Consider the following 19,478-nt stretch of genomic DNA (forward strand, 5'->3'; position numbering starts at 1 on the left):
CTTTATTTACTTATTTATTTAATTAATTAATTATTAAATAGTCTTGTTAACATACAGGATAAATGGTCTAATGTTCAAATGGCAAGTGAGTTAGAACTTCATTGGAAGTCAATTAACTTACGAGTATCCAGTATTCGGGAGATAGTAGGTTCGAACCCCACTATCGGCAGCCCTGAAAATGGTTTTCCTGGTTTCCCATTTTTACACCAGGCAAATGCTGGGGATGTACCTTAATTAAGGCCACGGCCGTTTCCTTCCCACTCCTAGCCCCTCCCTGTCCAATCGTCGCCATAAGACCTATCTGTGTCGGTGCGACGTAAGGCAACTACAAAAAAAAAAAAAAAAATTAACTTACGGGTGTATGTCGCAAGTGCCGATTTGCTGATGTCTCTGTTATAATGCAATTCATGTTGATATAAAACCTGCATATATTCTGATAAGACCAATTTCTAAATGTTACAATTACTTCAAACGTGATTTATTGCAATGAAATGTGCGGTGAATCGTTTGTCGGTTTAACGCAGGTATCTGATGCAACGCGGAAGATTGCTCACCGAGATAATGTTTGTGAAATGTTTTGAAGTCTCTATAATGTACGCGACGTCCACCATAAATCATCCAACTCCATGTTTCGTTTAAATAATTTATGAAGAAGTCGGTATGGTAAGTGTCGACCACCGGATCCTCTCCTGTTCTGGTGACGTCTGCTTGTGCTCGAACTCACGACCGACTTCGTGGGCCAACTTCATAGAGTATCTTAAATATAAATCTCTGAACTTCAAGTCCGGCTTCGACCTCCAGCCTTTACAACTGAGATACGGTTGAGTGATTAACCACGGTATGAAATGCTCCGTGTCAGCCAGCTAGCATCTCAGTACTATCGCGTAGATCACCAGGCTGGCAAAGAGGGCGATAGGTAGCAACAATAGAATGACAAGAGAAATGCTCTCATATAGTTGCCAGATAACTCACCTTTGACAACAGCACAAAGATACAGGTTATTGACCTCACCTTATACTAAAGTAAACATTGTTAGATATGAACAGCACCGAAAGTGAACAATAAGGAATTTGAAAATGTATTATTTTGCAAGGGCACCGTTCTAGATCATCGCCTATCTTCTTCCTTTTCTACTCTTCGACATTAATATCTTCTTCTTCGCGTTCTCTACTACATTAATATGATATTGTTCTCTTCTTTCCCCTCCTTCCATGTCTGCTCTTCTACATTCTCTTCTTATTCCTCTGCTTATTCTTCCATTTCATATTGATATTTCCTTCTTCCACTCACCTACATTCTCCTTCTTCCATTATTTTACACTCTTCCAAATGTAATACTGACTTCGTATTATTCTCCCGTGACTAATCTTCCACATTAATACATTCTTCTTCTTCTTCTTCTTCTTTTCCTTTTTTCTATTAGTTATATTCTTTACATTACGATAATATTCCTGAAGGTTATCGAACAGTTGTACATCTGAAAAGGCTCAGAGGAAAACATTATGTGACAAGCTTGTTAGCCGCGTGGCGTTTTCACAGGCTTCTCATCAATATGGCGGCAATTTGAATAGTGCCTAATGCGTTTGAGATTTTTGAACCAAACATCACATGTCTATGGATGGGATTTCTCGTAAATCTATAGGTTACCTGCCTATGACAATGATATCAACAGTCACATAAAACTACTCTACCGACCATTATACTGACATTTATGCTTTAGCAGTAGTTCACTTGTAGTCAATAAATCGTATTGCTACTCAAAAAGATAGCACAACACGTAGGCTACCAAACATTGAAATGGCCGACTGAGCAGTACAGTATACTGTAGAGTGAGTAAATTTATCGCGCAAACATACATTCCTATAGTACGGTAGGGTTCATTTTCCTTTAAACATATGCATAGGAAAATTAACACAATGGCAATTTTTCTAATGGACTGCATATCCATATGTGGCTGAGAGGTGTGACTAGTCTTAAGGAGAGTAATGAATAGGAAGAGCATTGCTGGATACGAGGCTTTGTGTTGTTCCTAGGTGTAATATCCACCCCATGATTACCTTCCACTTATTTGACAGCACCCTATATTTGTTCACCAAAATTTTAAAACAAGTTATTTTACTATGCATAAGGTTTCGTATTCCATAAGATACATAGACAAAGTCATCTCCGTACAGGCCATGAAGGCCCTTGGAGGTGTAGAAGGTAAAGGCATCCACCATTGTTACCCGCGGCACGTGATGGGGTAGAGTGGTTAGCTTTACGCCCGGCCACCTTTGCCCCAGGAATTAACCCGGTGCTCATTTTTGGTGTAGGCTGAGTGAACCTCAGAGCCATATGCACCTCCGGAAGTGGAAATCTCGTTTCTTAAATTTTACGACTTCCTGACGGGGATTCGAACCCACGTCCTTCCGGGCGAACCGAGCACGCCTTTACCGCCTCGGCCAGACAGCCCCATAAGATCCCAAATCTTCATTATATTTGTTCCGATTCCTGTTTTCTTCTTCTTCAACGGCATATTTGCATGTTTATGTGAGTCAGAAGGGCACTCAGGCTCAATTAAGGAATAAACTGGAAGGCTGAACCAAGACTTCGTTGCTACTAGAGGATTGTCTAGTAAATATCTCACCTGAAGCTGTCGAGTTTCAAAGCAAAGTGTGTGGTAGGTAGAAAGTATATCTATATAACCACCCGCTTATAGTTCTAATCAGTATAGAAAACAAAGACGTCCAATCTCTCGAAGGAAGGAGGTATTGCAAAAGAAAGGGAAGTATCATCAAGGCCGTAATCAATAATAATGTTATTTTGCTATACGTCCCACTAACTACCGACACGTGTCAATCTACCGACATGACGCTGACGTATTTGCGCACCTTCATATACCACCAGACTGAGCTACGATCGAAGCTGTCAAGATGGGGTCAGAAGGCCAGCGCCTCAACCGTCTGAGACACTCATCCCTGGGAAACAAGGCCGTGAAAATAAACGCCTTCGTAGGCTTCAAAAACTTAATACTGTCACCTGTAGAGCCATCGTTTTCAATCAGCTCCTTAGCAGCAACCTGAGGATATCGTGAATATATTATAATTATCCTCTCGCCTAAAGAGGAATGGAATCGAACCGGGAAACTCGTGCTGGGAGTCCAGTAGCTTCATCTTGCACCAGTCTCTAATGCTGTATTTTGTAAAATTTAATCACCCCCGGAGATAATATCGTACTGCAAGTAGGAATGAGAGGTGATGCTGGTCATCATCATTTAAGAAAGCTCAATAATAATAATAATAATAATAATAATAATAATAATAATAATAATAATAATAATATTGGCTTCACATCCCACTAACTACTCTTCTGAGGTTTTCGGAGACGCCGAGGTGCCGGAATTTAGTCCCGCAGGAATTATTTTACGTCCAGCAAATCTACCGACACGAGACTGATGTATTTGAGCACCTTCTAATACCAGGATCGAACCTGCCAAGTTGGGGTCAGAAGACCAACGCCTCAACCGTCAGAGCCACTCAGCCCGGCTAAGAAAGATCAACTGGGTACTCTTTTGACATTTATCAGAGGAAAGATGCAAGAATGAGGGTATTGGTAAAAGAAACCGAAAGCCCACGATGGGCGTGATAATGAAAGACGCTGTAGGTCTCGCAAACCTAATACCGGTGGAGTCTGAAGATAACAAGTGTTGACCAGAAGAGGTCAAGTAGGAAGCTCGGCACAAGTATATAAAAGCAGTACCAGACTGCGCTACAGGCCCCATGCTCGTCAACCTACTCTCTCATGCTGAAACCCCTAGGCATTACCGCTTTTTATAGTCTCTTATGATAGGCTTCCCCCCTCCCCCCACCCATCGCCACTAACCGCTTCACCCACCTAGCGCACAGTGGGAACAAAAACACAGCCAAATATTAAATACTACTTACATCACAACTAGAGCAAATGATATGATCGTCAATTTCCTACGTGATTTAGAAACACTTGCTCATTATATCTCATTATCGAGATGGAGAATGAGAGGTGTAGAATTTGCTACCTGTTCAGTGTTACATATAAGGCAATCACTTTTCTAATAACAATCATGTCATAAAAGTGCAAACATGACTGCCTCAACCTTGGCCTTGATATCCTGGAACGCCCCAGACCTTTCACAGTCATGTGCTTCACGATATTCTTTCTGCGAATGAAGTCTCTGTCGAGTGCTAGGTAAATCAAAGAAATATAAGTACTGCATTGTATTTTTGTTACGGAGAAAACAAATTTCAGGAATCAGCCGAGATGCCAACGGTGGTTCTTGTTACAACGAAATTTTCTCGGTAGTTTTACGTCTTCTTCTTATTATTATTCATAGTCCAACATCATCACATCATCATCATCGAACGAATTCACTACGGTATACGGGTTGTTTAGCTGTAATCTTGTATTAAGAAGACGGTCGTTTCGCAGCTCCAAAGATGGCAATCCATGATCTTCCTGTTTTTAACGTCATTCTAACATATACATGTCTTCGAGGACGGTTGGATGAGGAGGTGCTTGTACTGGAAAAGTGGTGGCTATGGGTTTAACTGATGTACTTGACTTATATCCATTAACTCCTAGGTGGAACGCAATTTCCCCAGCGTATTCTATCTACTGCCTTGAGGTTTTTCCACTATTTTCCTAACGTGTAAATGAGAAACCGCGGAAAATAATCTTCATTGCTATTGACATGTGAGTTCGAACACGAATGCAAGCACATAGTAACACGACCCGTGCATAGCAGCAAAATTTCTCTCTTTCTAAAGTTGTCGTCAGCCAACTTTTTTTGTGGGGAGATTGGGGTTGTACATCAGTTATAGTTTCCTCGGAAATCAAAGAAGCTACCATACTGCTTGAGATATAGACAATAAATTCAACAAATTAAAAAACTGTCAATCACTAGAAATAAAGTTAGGAAATAAATAAAAGGTCTCTAAAATTATAATATTATAATATAATTATAATAAATTCCTTCTCTATAGGTAGAAGTGAAACCTGGATCCTCACCAAAAGGATACAAGAGCAGAAACCAAGCAGCTGATATGATTCTCAGAACAGTGAAAAATTGCTCAAGACCGTACAGATTTAGGAACGAAGGTGTTAGGGCCGAAATAAACCTAGAACGTCTTAGTGGCCAAATAATAACAGAACGAAAAGTGGTGGTCGTGGGGGTCATTATTGTTTTAATGGGAAGTCCAACTGACTAACCATTCCTTTTAGAACAAGACGGAGGATGAATTTAGATAGAATGGGCGAACAAAACATATCACACCAAGTAAAATAGATAGTAATATTACATGAACCAAACGATAGAGAAAGTTCAGGAAGGCAATGGGAGAGGTGGACAGGAAAATGACTTCATCCTTTGAAGACGAAACAACCTATTTTTACCTAAACTTATTATTTTCTTTAATTTAAATTGTTATTATGCTCCTTAAAGCAAATAATGACATATTGTACATATGTTGAATAGCTTTCATCTGTCCAAAGCCCCAAATAGGGACCAGTCTTACAGTACCCCTACAGCAACATTAAATCAGCTGTGAAAATTCTGCCTCCTTAAGGATGCAGTGAAACATCTAAATAGAGATCCTAGGATTGAATGGATTAAAACTATAGCTGCTACCTTTCCTATTCTAACGTCGCTGAAATCCTACCTGTGTAGTTGTAACTTTAAATACTTAGCAAAATAAAATCAGACTAGTATTAGAATACTTCACAGTTTTCGAATATTTATGATCAACAGTCAGTTTACACTGCGAATGTATTAATATGGCACTGTTAGGAAGGTTGTACACGTTAATGGATACAAAGTTTACGAAGGGCAATTACAGTATTCAGCAATAAGCACTCTAGACTCTAATATTTCGCGTGAAAACTGAAGATGACTGGATGAGTTACTGTCAGTTTAGTATTACTATAAAGTAAAATGACTCAGGTGAGGTCCCGAGGGTGTCTGATTTTCTACAGGCTCTAGATACTTTTTATAGTTTCTCTTTATTTACTGAGAAAAATAATTTACCTTGTACTGTCTCTCACATCAGACAGCTCCCTAGTTGGCCTGATGAATCTGAGTGAGCCCTCCTCCAGTCCTCAGTGCTGAATTAACATCGTAATACGCCTACACCACGGGGTTGGTCACAGAGTAGTAGAACTGTCCCGTTTATTCACATTCATGTTGTACGTCATTCAAAATGAAATGGCGTATGGCTTTCAGTGCCAGAAGTGTCCGAGGACAAGTTTGGCTCGCCAAGTGCAGGTCTTTTGATCTGACGTCCGTAGGCGAACTGAGCGTCGTGATGAGGATAAAATGATGATGATGACGACACCCACACCCAGACCCCGTGTCAGCGAAATTAAATTGTTCGCCCATTCTATCTAAATTCATCCTCCGTCTTGTTCTAAAAGGAATGGTTAGTCAGTTGGACTTCCCATTAAAACAATAATGACCCCCACGACCACCACTTTTCGTTCTGTTATTATTTGGCCACTAAGACGTTCTAGGTTTATTTCGGCCCTAACACCTTCGTTCCTAAATCTGTACAGTCTTGAGCAATTTTTCACTGTTCTGAGAATCATATCAGCTGCTTGGTTTCTGCTCTTGTATCCTTTTGGTGAGGATCCAGATTTCACTTCTACGTATAGAGAAGGAATTTCCCTGCCGGGAATCGAATCCTGGGCCCCTCTGACCTAGGCCAGCACGCTAACCATTTAGCCATGGAGCCGGGTTGTACATCGTTGACTTGTCTCTTTAAGTGAACTGCGTTCTACTTTTCCCGTAAGGATTACTCTTATAGAAAGGATACACAAGCATACTTTTGTTCTTAGGGCAGTTACTTGAGAACCGGATCTACTTCATTAGCCGAAAGAATGCCAGTCGGAAGTCTTAACTTGTCGTATATAAACGACCTATTAGTGGTTGACAGGCCATTGCCCCCAGCTCCTCACCTTTGTTATCTTACTTCAAATGCTTGCATTTTAAGGAACCGACTTGGTTAGTTTCTCTCTGGGTGAGGACGTGCATACACAGTATACAGATCAAAGATAGAGAAGCTATTTGACCTTCACTTGCGGTCTGTAAATACATAGCAGAATTATTATATTGGAAACCTGAGTGTTCCATTGTATCTTAAAATCTAAGACATTTTTGCTTGTAAAGGAACTCAATCTTCCGGATTTATATTTTTGTCATTTGTGTTACATTTCGTCGGCTTACTTCTAAAACCTCGTATGTCCCGATGCACTTCCTACGCATTACTTTCCTTAAGGCTGGCCACGCCTCGCGGCCACATATAGAGTTGCAGTCCATCAGAACAATTTTCATTGTGAACAGTTTCCTATGCCGGTGTGTAAAGGAAAAATGGACCTTAGCATATTGTATAGTAGGGATGTTGTTTTCATCACGTATTTACGCACTCCTACAGTATAATGCATTTCCTTTGCACATTAGCACAGGAAAATGAACGCAACGAAAATCGATCTGATGGGCTGCATATCAATATGTGGCTGGGAGGCGTGACCAGTCTTAAGGAAAATAATGGGTACAAAAAGCTTTGCGAGATACGAGGTTTTAGAAGTAAGCCGTCGATTTATTTCAGCTATCCAGTGAAAAAGACATCCAAATCCAGTAGGTCTGGAACTAGCAGTTCTATGGAAGAGGTGGAACGGGTGGTGAAAGAGCTACGGAATCAGGGAGCACAGGGTCAAGATGGAAACACTGCTGAAATTTTAACCCGCGATCGCTCGCACTATTAGAATAAATCTAGCATTTGTGTATTTCTCATAATATCTTGAATCCTTGAAAAATATATTGCTGAAATCTTGGTGATGTCTCGTCCAACATCTTTGCCAGCGATCCATAAAGCTCCAGTACGTAGCAGGAAGGCATATATATGTCATAAACTTCATTTCTTCACAGCTGAGTGACATTTTCCACTTCGCAGCATACGCTGTCTTAGAGGTTACACGTTCCACCTCTCGGGAACGTATATTTGTCATCGTTAGATGGGTGTAATAATAATAATTATTATTGGCATTTCTGTGGCTGTGGCGGTTAGACGCTAAAATTTCATCACAGAGCCCCTGATTCGAATCCAAAATACTAAATATGTATTGAGAAAAGGTGGAGGCAGAAACGGTTTTCCGTGAACTCTGATTTCTCCTGCCACATTCATTCCAGCGTAGGTTCATAATCTTTTTTTTCTCATTCATTTCGCCTCAGAGGCATGAGACAGTCCCCGACAACCGGCATATCTGTGTATCTCGTCACTAACCTGACGCAGTACAGTAAAAGGCTTCAAAAATTGTAATAGTATTATTACTTGCACCTAAAATAGCGACTAACTTGTTGATTTTATCTACAACGCACATAATGATGCAATTGATTTTGACTCGGGTGAGGCAAGTAAGTCAAACGGATTTATGTTTACGTTTTACAGCCTCACATGAGGAGGTGTGGAGGTTGTGGATCACTTGACATCGGATTCGCTTGTCACATTCTATCTGCTTCAGCCTTATGAACATTAGAGCAAGAAATGCACGAATGGTTTACAAGGCAAATATAAGTACTTGTTGCCACGAAGGATATATCTCACACAACTCAGTAACTGATGCCCGTAAGATGTCTGATCAGAGGCCTGAAAATTCCGTACCTTTTTCTTCGTTTTAGGGAGAACATAAAGTATGTTGCCGGAGTAGACAATCTACCTACAAATAAACCTGGGAAAAATGTGTTTACTATCACAAAAGAATAGTTTCGCTCAAAATCACTGTAGCAGTTGCACCAGGCCTTTGTAAACGGCATACAGAATAAACTGTTCATATTTGCTGTGAGTGTAAACTTCATGATACGCACACGGACTAAAAACGGGATCTGCGTAAAGACACTCTTTCCCATGTCGACCCGTGTTTTTAATCTCTTAGTGTTTTATTTTGTGCCATTGTCTCTAAACATTAACTTTAATAATAATAATAATAATAATAATAATAATAATAATAATAATAATAATAATAATAATAATAATAATAATAATAATAATAAAATTAATAATAATAATAATAATATTTGCTTTACGTCCCACTAACTACCTTTTATGGTCTTCGGAGACGCCGAGGTGCCGGAATTTAGTCCCGCAGGAGTTTTTTACGTGCCAGTAAATCTACCGACACGGGGCTGTCGTATTTGAGCACCTCCAAATACCACCGGACTGAGCCAGTATCGAACCTGCCAAGTTGGGGTTAGAAGGCCAGCGCCTTAACCGTCTGAGCCACTCAGCCCGGCAAACATTAACTTTACAGACTTAAGTGAGCAAACATTCAATTTATGAGCTTTATGGAAAAGACCAAGGATAAATTACATACATATTTATGAATTTTACATTTTATTTCTTAATACTTTCAAAATATTCCAATCATCACAAGATAGTAATAATAATAATAATAATAATAATAATAATAATAATAATAATAATAATAATAATATTTTAGTTTTTTTGCTACAGGCTTTACGTCGCACCGACACAGATAGGTCTTGTGGCGACGATGGGATAGGAAAGGTCTAGGAGTTGGAAGGAAGCGGCCGTGGCCTTAATTAAGGTACAGCCCCAGCATTTGCCTGGTGTGAAAATGGGAAACCACGGAAAACCATCTTCAGGACTGCCGATAGTGGAATTCGAACCTACTATCTCCCGGATGCAAGCTCACAGCCGCGCGCCTGTACGCGCACGGCCAACTCGCCCGGTCATAATAATAATAATAATAATAATAATAATAATAATAATAATAATAATAATAATAATAATAATAATAATAGCCTGCATCAGCTACCGTATGTAGACATTTTAATATGACGCCATCTGGCTGAAATAAACCTTAGTGTACCGTACTGTAGGAATGATGATGATGATGATGATGATGATGATGATGATGATGATGAAGCTTGTTGTTTAAGAGTGTTCACGCCTCCCAGCCACAGAACAATTTTTGTTGAGTTCATTTTCCTTTGTGGATGTGTAAAGGGAAATGTAACTTAAATACATCATAATCTAGGAGTGGGTAAATGCTGTATGTCAGGCATACATACATTCCTACAGTGGGGCCGATGACTTTAGATGTTAAGCCCCTTTAAGGGAAATAATGTACGAAGAGCATTGTCACATTCGCTGTTTAGGTACCGCAGCGATGATATTAACTCCAAGAGGTGTGCAGTATTCTTATTCTCGTACCTTTGATTTGTATTCGTATACCTGCTCCTTCCGTTATTGTTATATGAAAATTTATGTATCAGCCCTGTAGGGTATGGAGAACGTTCTTGCCTTTACCGAAATCGCAGAAATCGGGATTGATTCCAGGCCAGTCTAAAAAGTTAATTCTACACTAAACTGGGTTCATTTAACCTCGTGACACCAATTGAGGAGCTATCTGGTACGAAAGTCAACGAATCTAGTCACGTAGGCCAAGCAATGTGGCTGAAAATGCCGTTACGCTGACCTCGTGTCACTCTAGTATCAGTAAGCCATCCACCTACATTTTTAAGAGACCAATTATTTTTTCTGTAATATTAACACGTGTGGTCTGTTTGCGATAAAGAAACTTATCCCCTCACATGAGAAAGAAATAGAATATCCTCCAAGTTAAATAAAGAAATTAACATGGTGTCATGGTGTGTCATATGTAGATTAAGATAATATTAAGACAAACATAAGACCCAGTTCCAGAAGCAAAGGAAGTAACTACTGTATATCGTCGCTGCAGTATCAAAGCATCGAGTGACACAATGCTTTTCCTATACCTTATTTCCCTTAAGACTGATCACGCCTCCCAACAACATATCGACGGCCTACTTCTAAAACCTCGTATCTCGCAATTCTTTTTCTACTCATTATTTTCCTTAACACTGGTCACGCCTCCCAGCCACATATTGATATGCAGCCCATCAGAACGATTTTCGCTGTGTTCATTTTCCTGTGCTAGTGTGTAAAGGAAATTGAACCTTAAATGCATTATGCATTGGGAGTGAGTAAATACGTGATGAAAACAACATCCCTACTATACCGTATGGTAAGGTCCATTTTCCTTTGCACGTCAGCATAGGAAATTGATCACAATGAAAATTGGTCTGATGGACTGCAGCTCCATATATGGCTGAGAGGCGTGGCCAGCCTTAAGGAAAATAATGCGTAGGAAGTGCATCGGGACATACGAGGTTTTAGAAGTAAGCCGACGATATCTTCGCTCGACCGGTAAAAGGTTGTATTCCACAAAGCTCTTCCTATCAATTATTCTCCTTAAGACTGGTCACGCCTCCCAGTCACGTATGGATATGCAGTCCAACAGAACAAATGTTGTGTTCATTTTCCTATGCCCATGTGTAAAGGAAAATGAACCTTACAGTACCGTACTGTAGGAATGTACGTTTGCATTACGTATTTACGCACACCTAGTGTACAATGCATGTCAGGTTCATTTTCGTTTAACCGTCGACATAGGAAAACGAACACAACGGACATTGCTCTGATGGACTGCGGATCCATATGTGGCTGGGAGGCGAGAACAGTCTTAGGGGAAATTGATACGACGAGTATTGTCAGATTGCCACAGCAGTGACGATATGTTCAGTCCAGTTCCATCGATTTCAAAACGCATCACGCTTGATGCTTATAACATCCTGCAGAAGGAAACATTTCAAAAAATAAAGTAACCGAATAGATATTTTTTAACCTGTTCGGTTCCTTGAACCTTCGGTTCACAGAGCTCCAGATTCTATTCCCGGCTGGTCCGGGGATTTAAACTCAGTGTTTTTGAAAAGCTATAAGTCTTCGTATTACATAGACATATGCAATTCCAGCATATTATTTTGTTTCCTGCAGTCTATGCGTTATATTTAAATGACTTTTTATCTCTACAGCTGATTTCCTGGTACTTGGGGGTTACTTTAAGACCAATCGCCATTTAGCCCGGTGATATATCGTCGCTCCTATGCCAAAACCATGAATGAGACACTGCTCTTCCTATCGATTATTTCCCTTAACACTTGTCACGATTCCCAGCCACATATTGATATACACCCATCAGAACAATTTTCATCATCATCATCATCATTTAAAGGCTTTGCCTTGTCGCTGCAACCATTGATCTCTTCTCTCTGCGATCCTCTTCATCTCTCCATAACCTTTGCATCCCATCATCTCAACTACCTCTTCAATGTTCTTCCGTGGTTTCCCTCTGCCTTTCTTTCCCATCACCTTGCCTTCGAACAAGTTCTTTATGAAGTCATTATGCCGAAGAATGTGACGAAAAACTGACGCTTTTCTCCCTTTTATCGTTGTTATTAAATGTCTCTGGGTGTTTATTTCTCTAAGCACTGCTTCATTAGTTATCTTCTCAATTCTGCTAGTTCTTGTCATCTTCTTCCATAGCCACAATTTTCGTTGAGTTAATTTTCCTGTGCTTAAGTGTACTGTAAAGATGAACTTTACTGTACGGTAATCCAGGAATGTATGTTTGCTCGATATATTTTCAGACGCGTATTTGTAGAAGAAAATGAACTCAACGAAAATTGTTGTGATGTACTGTATATCAATATGTGGCTGGAAGACGTGAACAGTGTAAAGGGGAATAATGGATGGGAAGAACATTGTCACATTCATGGTTTTGGCATAGGAGCTACGATACGATAGTTATTCAAAATGGTGTTTATTTTTCCCTGTTACTAGACGCCTTAAGAAACCTAGCAGACTGTTTCAATTATTGAAAAAGTGGCAGTTATTCTGAACCACACTGGCAATTATTTTAATATCGTCAATTCTGCGTCATTTTCTCTAACGGGTGAAGGAAATACGTCTTATTAATCTGTATTTTCTCCCTCCTTGTCAATTAGTTACGTATCGTGAATTATTTTGTCATTCTTTCCAGAGTGTTGCAACTTATGAATGTAATCGTTAGAAGAACCAGTCTGAAAATAGCTAATTTATAGGTAAGTACCTGTGCTGTTGACGCATACGGCTGTAAGGTATGTGGAATGAGATATGGTATGCTCATTCAGCATGCTTGCCCAGCCTAGGTAATGAGACCACACAATGCTCTGCTAGCTACGAACCATCCATATCCCTCACCCCGTTCATGCTTCATGCTCTGTTGGGTGCTCATCTTCGCTATCTGCATAACACAGAGAAAGGAACGGGTTTATCACATTCTTATATTTGACCCTCCATGGAAGACTGACGATACACTTCTCTATTACAAATTCCTGAACTTGTTGCTTTATTTTTAATTCTGGGCGATTTATAGGAATTTAGAATCGGAACATATAACAGGAATACCTAAGATATATTTGAGGGATATTGAAGCGAATTTCTTGTCCACTTCGGTGATTTACGATAAAACTGAAAAATCTGTCAAATGTGCAAATCTGCGAAATACTCTTATATTTCCATTATCACTACGATAAATCACAATTCAGCAAATACGTGTTATTCTAAGTACCTTTTACAACTTATAACTACGAGAGAATCAATATGACATTATTCAGATTAAATGTCAGTGGTTTGCGATTATCTATTATAAAACCTAGAGTCCTCATTTTAGATTATTATAGTTGTCATACCATGAAAATGACAGGTAGATTATGACGGAAATCCTCTGTTATTCAACCATTGTAGCAGGTTGATACTGATATACAGCCTCTTAGCGCTCAGGATATTGAAAAGCGTACCGTACCAAAATATTCCTTGATCTACTTCTGTGTTTGCCACAACCATGCAAATCTTTTTAACATAATGTTCAAATCATCTTCAAATTAGGACTTGGAAACAATACCGTTCGTTGATCTGTGTTTCATATATATGAAAGGTTATCTCGGTTTTTTTTTAAACCTAGGTAGCATTTTTTTTTCTAGGCACCGATGCCATTGTTAATATGAGGTTGAAGTAATTACAATTATATTCCATGTATTGCAACATACCTCACGGTAACAGTCTCTGCACACATCAGTACACAGGAATTGATATTCAAACATGCTGCAAGCAACAAATATAAATTAATAACAACAATAATTACAATAATAATGAAGCAATTCTCAATTAGTCTGTATGTGAACTGTATCCAGTGTACATTATGTATCTAGATCGGCTTGTTGTATTAATAGTTGAGTAATTACTTGTCCTCTGCTCAGCTTAATGAAACATGTTAGTTGACATTTTATAGTTTTTGAACGCCAGAGATCCGTGCCTATAAATTTACGGACACATAAAAGGACTTCCTTTTAGGACAAAGTTCCCATGGTTTTGGAGACCGATAGTAATTAATGGTATGTTTGACACGTATCTAAACTACACTTATGTCTTTACATCTATTTATTGTCTAATAGATCCATCTCCATGGCAATACAATGAGAACTCTACTCTTATACCAAGTAAATTACATGACATAAATCTAACCACAGTTCGAGTTGGTCGTGCAGCTAGGGTCATGTAACTATGAGCTTGCATTCGGGAGATGGTGGACTAGAATCTCATCGTTGGAATAACTGAAGATAGTTGTCCGTGGTTTCTCATTTCCACACCAGTCATACACAGGGACTGTACTGCAATTAAGGCCATGGTCGCTACTTTCCTAATTTTAGCCCTTTCCCAAACTTCCGTCTCTGAAAACCTTTGGTGTGTTAGTGCGACGTTAAACCACTAGCAAAATAAATAAATAAATAAATAAATAAATAAATAAATAAATAAATAAATAAATAAATAAATAAATAAATAAATAAATCTAACACTGTGTTAGTAATGATTAGGGAAAATATAGTCGGTAAGAATGTATTTGAAAATTCTAAAGATGAAGTATTTTCTTTATAATCTATTTGACTCCAAAACTAGTATTATAACGCTCTTCTAAACTAAATTTTCCAGAGCGCAATTTTGGCACTGTGTCATTGTAAGTTCAAATTCAAACATGTAAATTATTTAATTTATTCCATCGTTCATTCGGAAACAAATCTTAATGGACTGGTGCTAAATAATCTCAGATATCGCTGATATTTGCACTTGAATTAAGAACGGATCATTGTAACAAAATATTCGTAATAATAATAATAATAATAATAATAATAATAATAATAATAATAATAATAGTAATAATAATAATAATAATAATAATAATAATAATAATAATAATAATAATAATAATAATAATAATAATAATAATAATAATTTAAATGTCCGTTTGAACAGACGCCAGGATATCAGAACTTATTTGCGGGATATTTCCCGAAGTTGTCCTATTTATCACCCTGAAATATCCAGTTTCAGCCAAGATCCTACTTGTTATCATTGAACTGAAACTGTTGTTTTTATGATGTTTGGACAAAAACAAACGCCCAGTACCTAAGCCGGAGGAATTAACCATACCTGGCTAAAATCCACGACCTGGCCAGGAATCAAACCCAGGGTCTTAGAACTGCATGCTTTGACGCTGAACATTAAGCGGAAGAGATGAAGAAGATATGAACTTTGTACAGGGTGACCAAAATTAGTCTTTACATTTTAATGGCATAACTTTTGAATCAATAATAGCAAACGTGTGCTTTCTGACCTGATTTATAGATATTCCTAAGAGTAAACGTTCGAAATATCTTCCATACACAAGTGTACTCGTAGTACCATGTTCCGTGACGTTCTCTGAAGTGTAGGCCTATTCTCGTTCATGTTACTGGTATCATTCCTAAAGGTTCACGTAGTTCAGCAAGAAACAGCAGCCTATTTTTGTATGTTATGCCCTTACGGTAGCCCCATAAGAAATAGTTCAGAATGGTAAGGTCAGGTGATTTAGGGAGCGCACAGATTTTTGAGGTTAGGCAATCGCCGAATAATTTAGCTACAAATTCCGTGAAGTCGTAGATGTTAGAATAGCTGGACTTAAAATAAGAAGAGCGTGAAACCATCGACAAACACGCATTCCCTTCTCCTCGTCAGGTTCTATCAGTTCCTGCACTGTATGCATTCTGTCTACTTGTAACCCCGAATTATTTGTAGCTATCCTGACGCGTGGCATATAAGTAGCCTTTATCAGTTGGTGCAATGATTTCTTTGGTGAGTTCATTAAGGGTCCTTGAACATCTTCACACAATATTGAATCATTACAGGCCTGTGTTTCCAACTCTGGCTGAGGAGTGAGCCAGTTGTCTCCAGCTTTCCTACCTTTCTTTTCTTTCTTTCTTTCTTTCTTTCTTTCTTTCTTTCTTTCTTTCTTTCTTTCTTAATCTGTTTACCCTCCAGGGTTAGTTCTTCCCTTGGACTCAGCGACGCATCCCCCTCTACCGCCTCAAAGGCAGTGTCCTGGAGCGTTAGATTTTGGGTTTGGATACACCAATGGGAAGGAGGACCAGTACCTCACCCAGACGGCCTCACCTGCTATGCTGAACATGGGCCTTGTAGAGGGATGGGAAGATTGGAAGGGGCAGGCAAGGAAGAGGGAAGGAAGCGGCCGTGGCCTTAAGTACCATCTCGGCATTTGCCTGGAGGAGAAGTGGGAAACCACGGAAAATCACTTCCAGGATGGCTGATATGGGAATCGAGCCCACCTCTACTCAGTTGACCTCCCGAGGCTGAGTGGACCCCGTTCCAGCCCTCGTACCACTTTTAATAGGCTATATCGTGACAGAGCCGGCAATCGAACCTCCAGGTGTGGCAGCTAATCACACTAACCACTACACCACAGAGGTAGACACAGCTTTCTTACCATCGATAAAAATTTTCACCTGGTTCGGATTCTCTTCGAAATGTGTTTCAATCAAATAATTTTCCTGCCAATATGTTTTCACAATAAAAACACGCCACTGAAGAGTATAATTTCCCTCGGGAAGCTAGTGTGAGCATCATTTCACGGGCATAGGGAGAATCTACAGGATGAAATAATAAGGTACGGCTAAACTTTCAGGACACATCCCTCACACTTACCTTGCTGGATTCTAGTCACAATATTCCCTGGTTCGATTCCCGGCAGGGTCGGGAATTTTAACCATAATTGATTAATTCTACTGCCATGGGAGCTGGCTGTATGTGTCTTCTTCATCATTATTTAATCCTCATCACGATGCGCAGGTGGCATCAAATGACCTGGATCTGGCGATCCGAAATTATCCTCGGAATCTCCCGGCACTAAAAGCCATACGCCATTTGGTTTTCAACTCACTTTCTAGAACTACACATACTATTTTAATAACGCGAAACACAGGAACAGAACGTGCCAACATACCACATGTAACTGTTTCTTACTTGAGAAGCCGGCTGAGGTGACCGTACGGTTACGGTCGCGCATCTTTGAGCTTGCGTTCGGTTGATAGGGGGTTCGAATCCCACTGTCAGAAAACCTGAGGATGGATTTCTATTTTTCCCCATTTTCACACCAGGCTGTACCTTAATTAAGGTCATGGGCGCTAACTCCCCAACCGTAGCCCTTTCCCACCTTTCCGTTGGCGAAAACCTTCGGTGTGTTAGTACGACGTTAAAAAAAGGAGCAAATTGTTTTTAAAAAATCTGTCATGAAATGTTGAAAATGCCCCCCGTTAGCATAGGCATGTACATCAACCCGCCGTCGCACTGACATCAGCGCATTCGAATTCAACGAGAATTTCTTCCGAGTTAAATGAGCACGTCTTTGTCGCTTCGACTTTAATGATAACATAACAGGAGTAATGTGATCTGAAGTTGGTTAACTGTTAGTTTCTCAACTGGAAAAGACTGGTTTAATCACCTAATTGACAACACCACTTTCCAAACGGCTCCTGACGTGGTACCGTACTGAGCCAGCTGTGTAAACGAGAATATGGGGATATTTCTTCCTTTGGCGGATCCCATACGGTAGTTTAGAACTGGTCACACTATCGACATCCCCTGCACCGGATTTCAAAATATTATGTTTATTTTTTCAATGTCTCCGAATTTCCCTCTTAATTAGACCGTTAGACATAGAGAACAGGCAGGACAAAATTTCATAAGAGTTTCCCAGTCATTTTCATTCCGGTAACTCTTCGTAATCCCTTATTTGTAATCAAGTGGAATATGTGCGGCAGACTTTACTGAATTGTTCGTTCTTTTACCTTATCGCGAATTGAGGTTCTTCACTAACCTACCAATTATTATTATTATTATTATTATTATTATTATTATTATTATTATTATTATTATTATTATTATTATTATTATTATTATTATTATTATTATTATTATTATTATTATTATTATTATTATTATTATTATTATTGAAAATTAAAACCTACAACCTGTTTTCCAGTCTTTGACCGGGTCAGGGATGTGATGAATGAATCGTATATAGGCTGTTATTACGATGGGGTCGCCACTCCCAAAGTGATTTATATTAATGAGTGATAGATGCTATGAAATGAGAATGGAGAGTGTTGATGGAATGAAAGATGACAGGGAAAACCGGAGTACCCGGAGAAAAACCTGCCCCGCCTCCGCTTTGTCCAGCACAAATCACACATGGAGTGACCGGTATTTGAACCACGGTATCCAGCGGTGAGAGACCGACGTGCTGCCGTCTGAGCCACGGAGGCTCCTATTATTATTATTATTATTATTATTATTATTATTATTATTATTATTATTATTATTATTATTATTATTCCTACCTTTTCAGTCTATCACCTTCTAGCCGCACTCCCACCTCATGGGTACGTTCTCCTCAGTATCACCAACACAAGTAACACTGGAGCTCCTCGAGTAAAATCTAGTGAAGTACCTGAGAAAACCCCACCCCTTAAAATTGCAAGTTGTTAGAACATTCCAGAGAGCGAGAAGGAAGGGAAGATATTGATTGGCTAACAGGATACCGGGAGAGGAGCAAAAATATGATGTCACTCTACTAACTAAATAAAATCTCGATACATTAACAAATTTCTTCAAGTACTTGTATCACAGAGGTGCCCTCAGTTTGCAAAAGTCCACATCCTTTCCAGCAGTAGTGACCTCTGTTTCAAACTTTTCAGCTTGAACAGCCTCTGATCACCAAAGTCCGAACTAACTTCACAGGTAGTTCAAATTGAAGCGTGGAGAGGAACAGTAGTACTGGCGGATAACGCGAAAGTCTGGAGAGGCCTACACATGGCTCAATTATTATTATTATTATTATTATTATTATTATTATTATTATTATTATTATTATTATTTATGACTCCTTAGATGAATGGTCAGCGTTTAAGCTTTCGCTTCAGAGCGACTTTAGGTCTATCCCCAGCCGGGTCCAGGATTTTAATCGCACCTGGTTAATTCCTCTGACACAGGGACTGGATGTTTGTGTGTTTGTACCAACACACTCCTATTCATGTTCACACAACACACTACACTGCCAACTACCGCAGAAACACGCACTATTGAATATATCCCTCTACATAAGCTTGGCGTCAGGATGGGCATCCGGCCGTAAGAAAGGACTAAATCCACACGTGTCACTGAG

Source organism: Anabrus simplex, chromosome 1, assembly GCF_040414725.1.
Source record: "Anabrus simplex isolate iqAnaSimp1 chromosome 1, ASM4041472v1, whole genome shotgun sequence".
NCBI classification, from domain to species: Eukaryota; Metazoa; Arthropoda; class Insecta; order Orthoptera; family Tettigoniidae; genus Anabrus; species Anabrus simplex.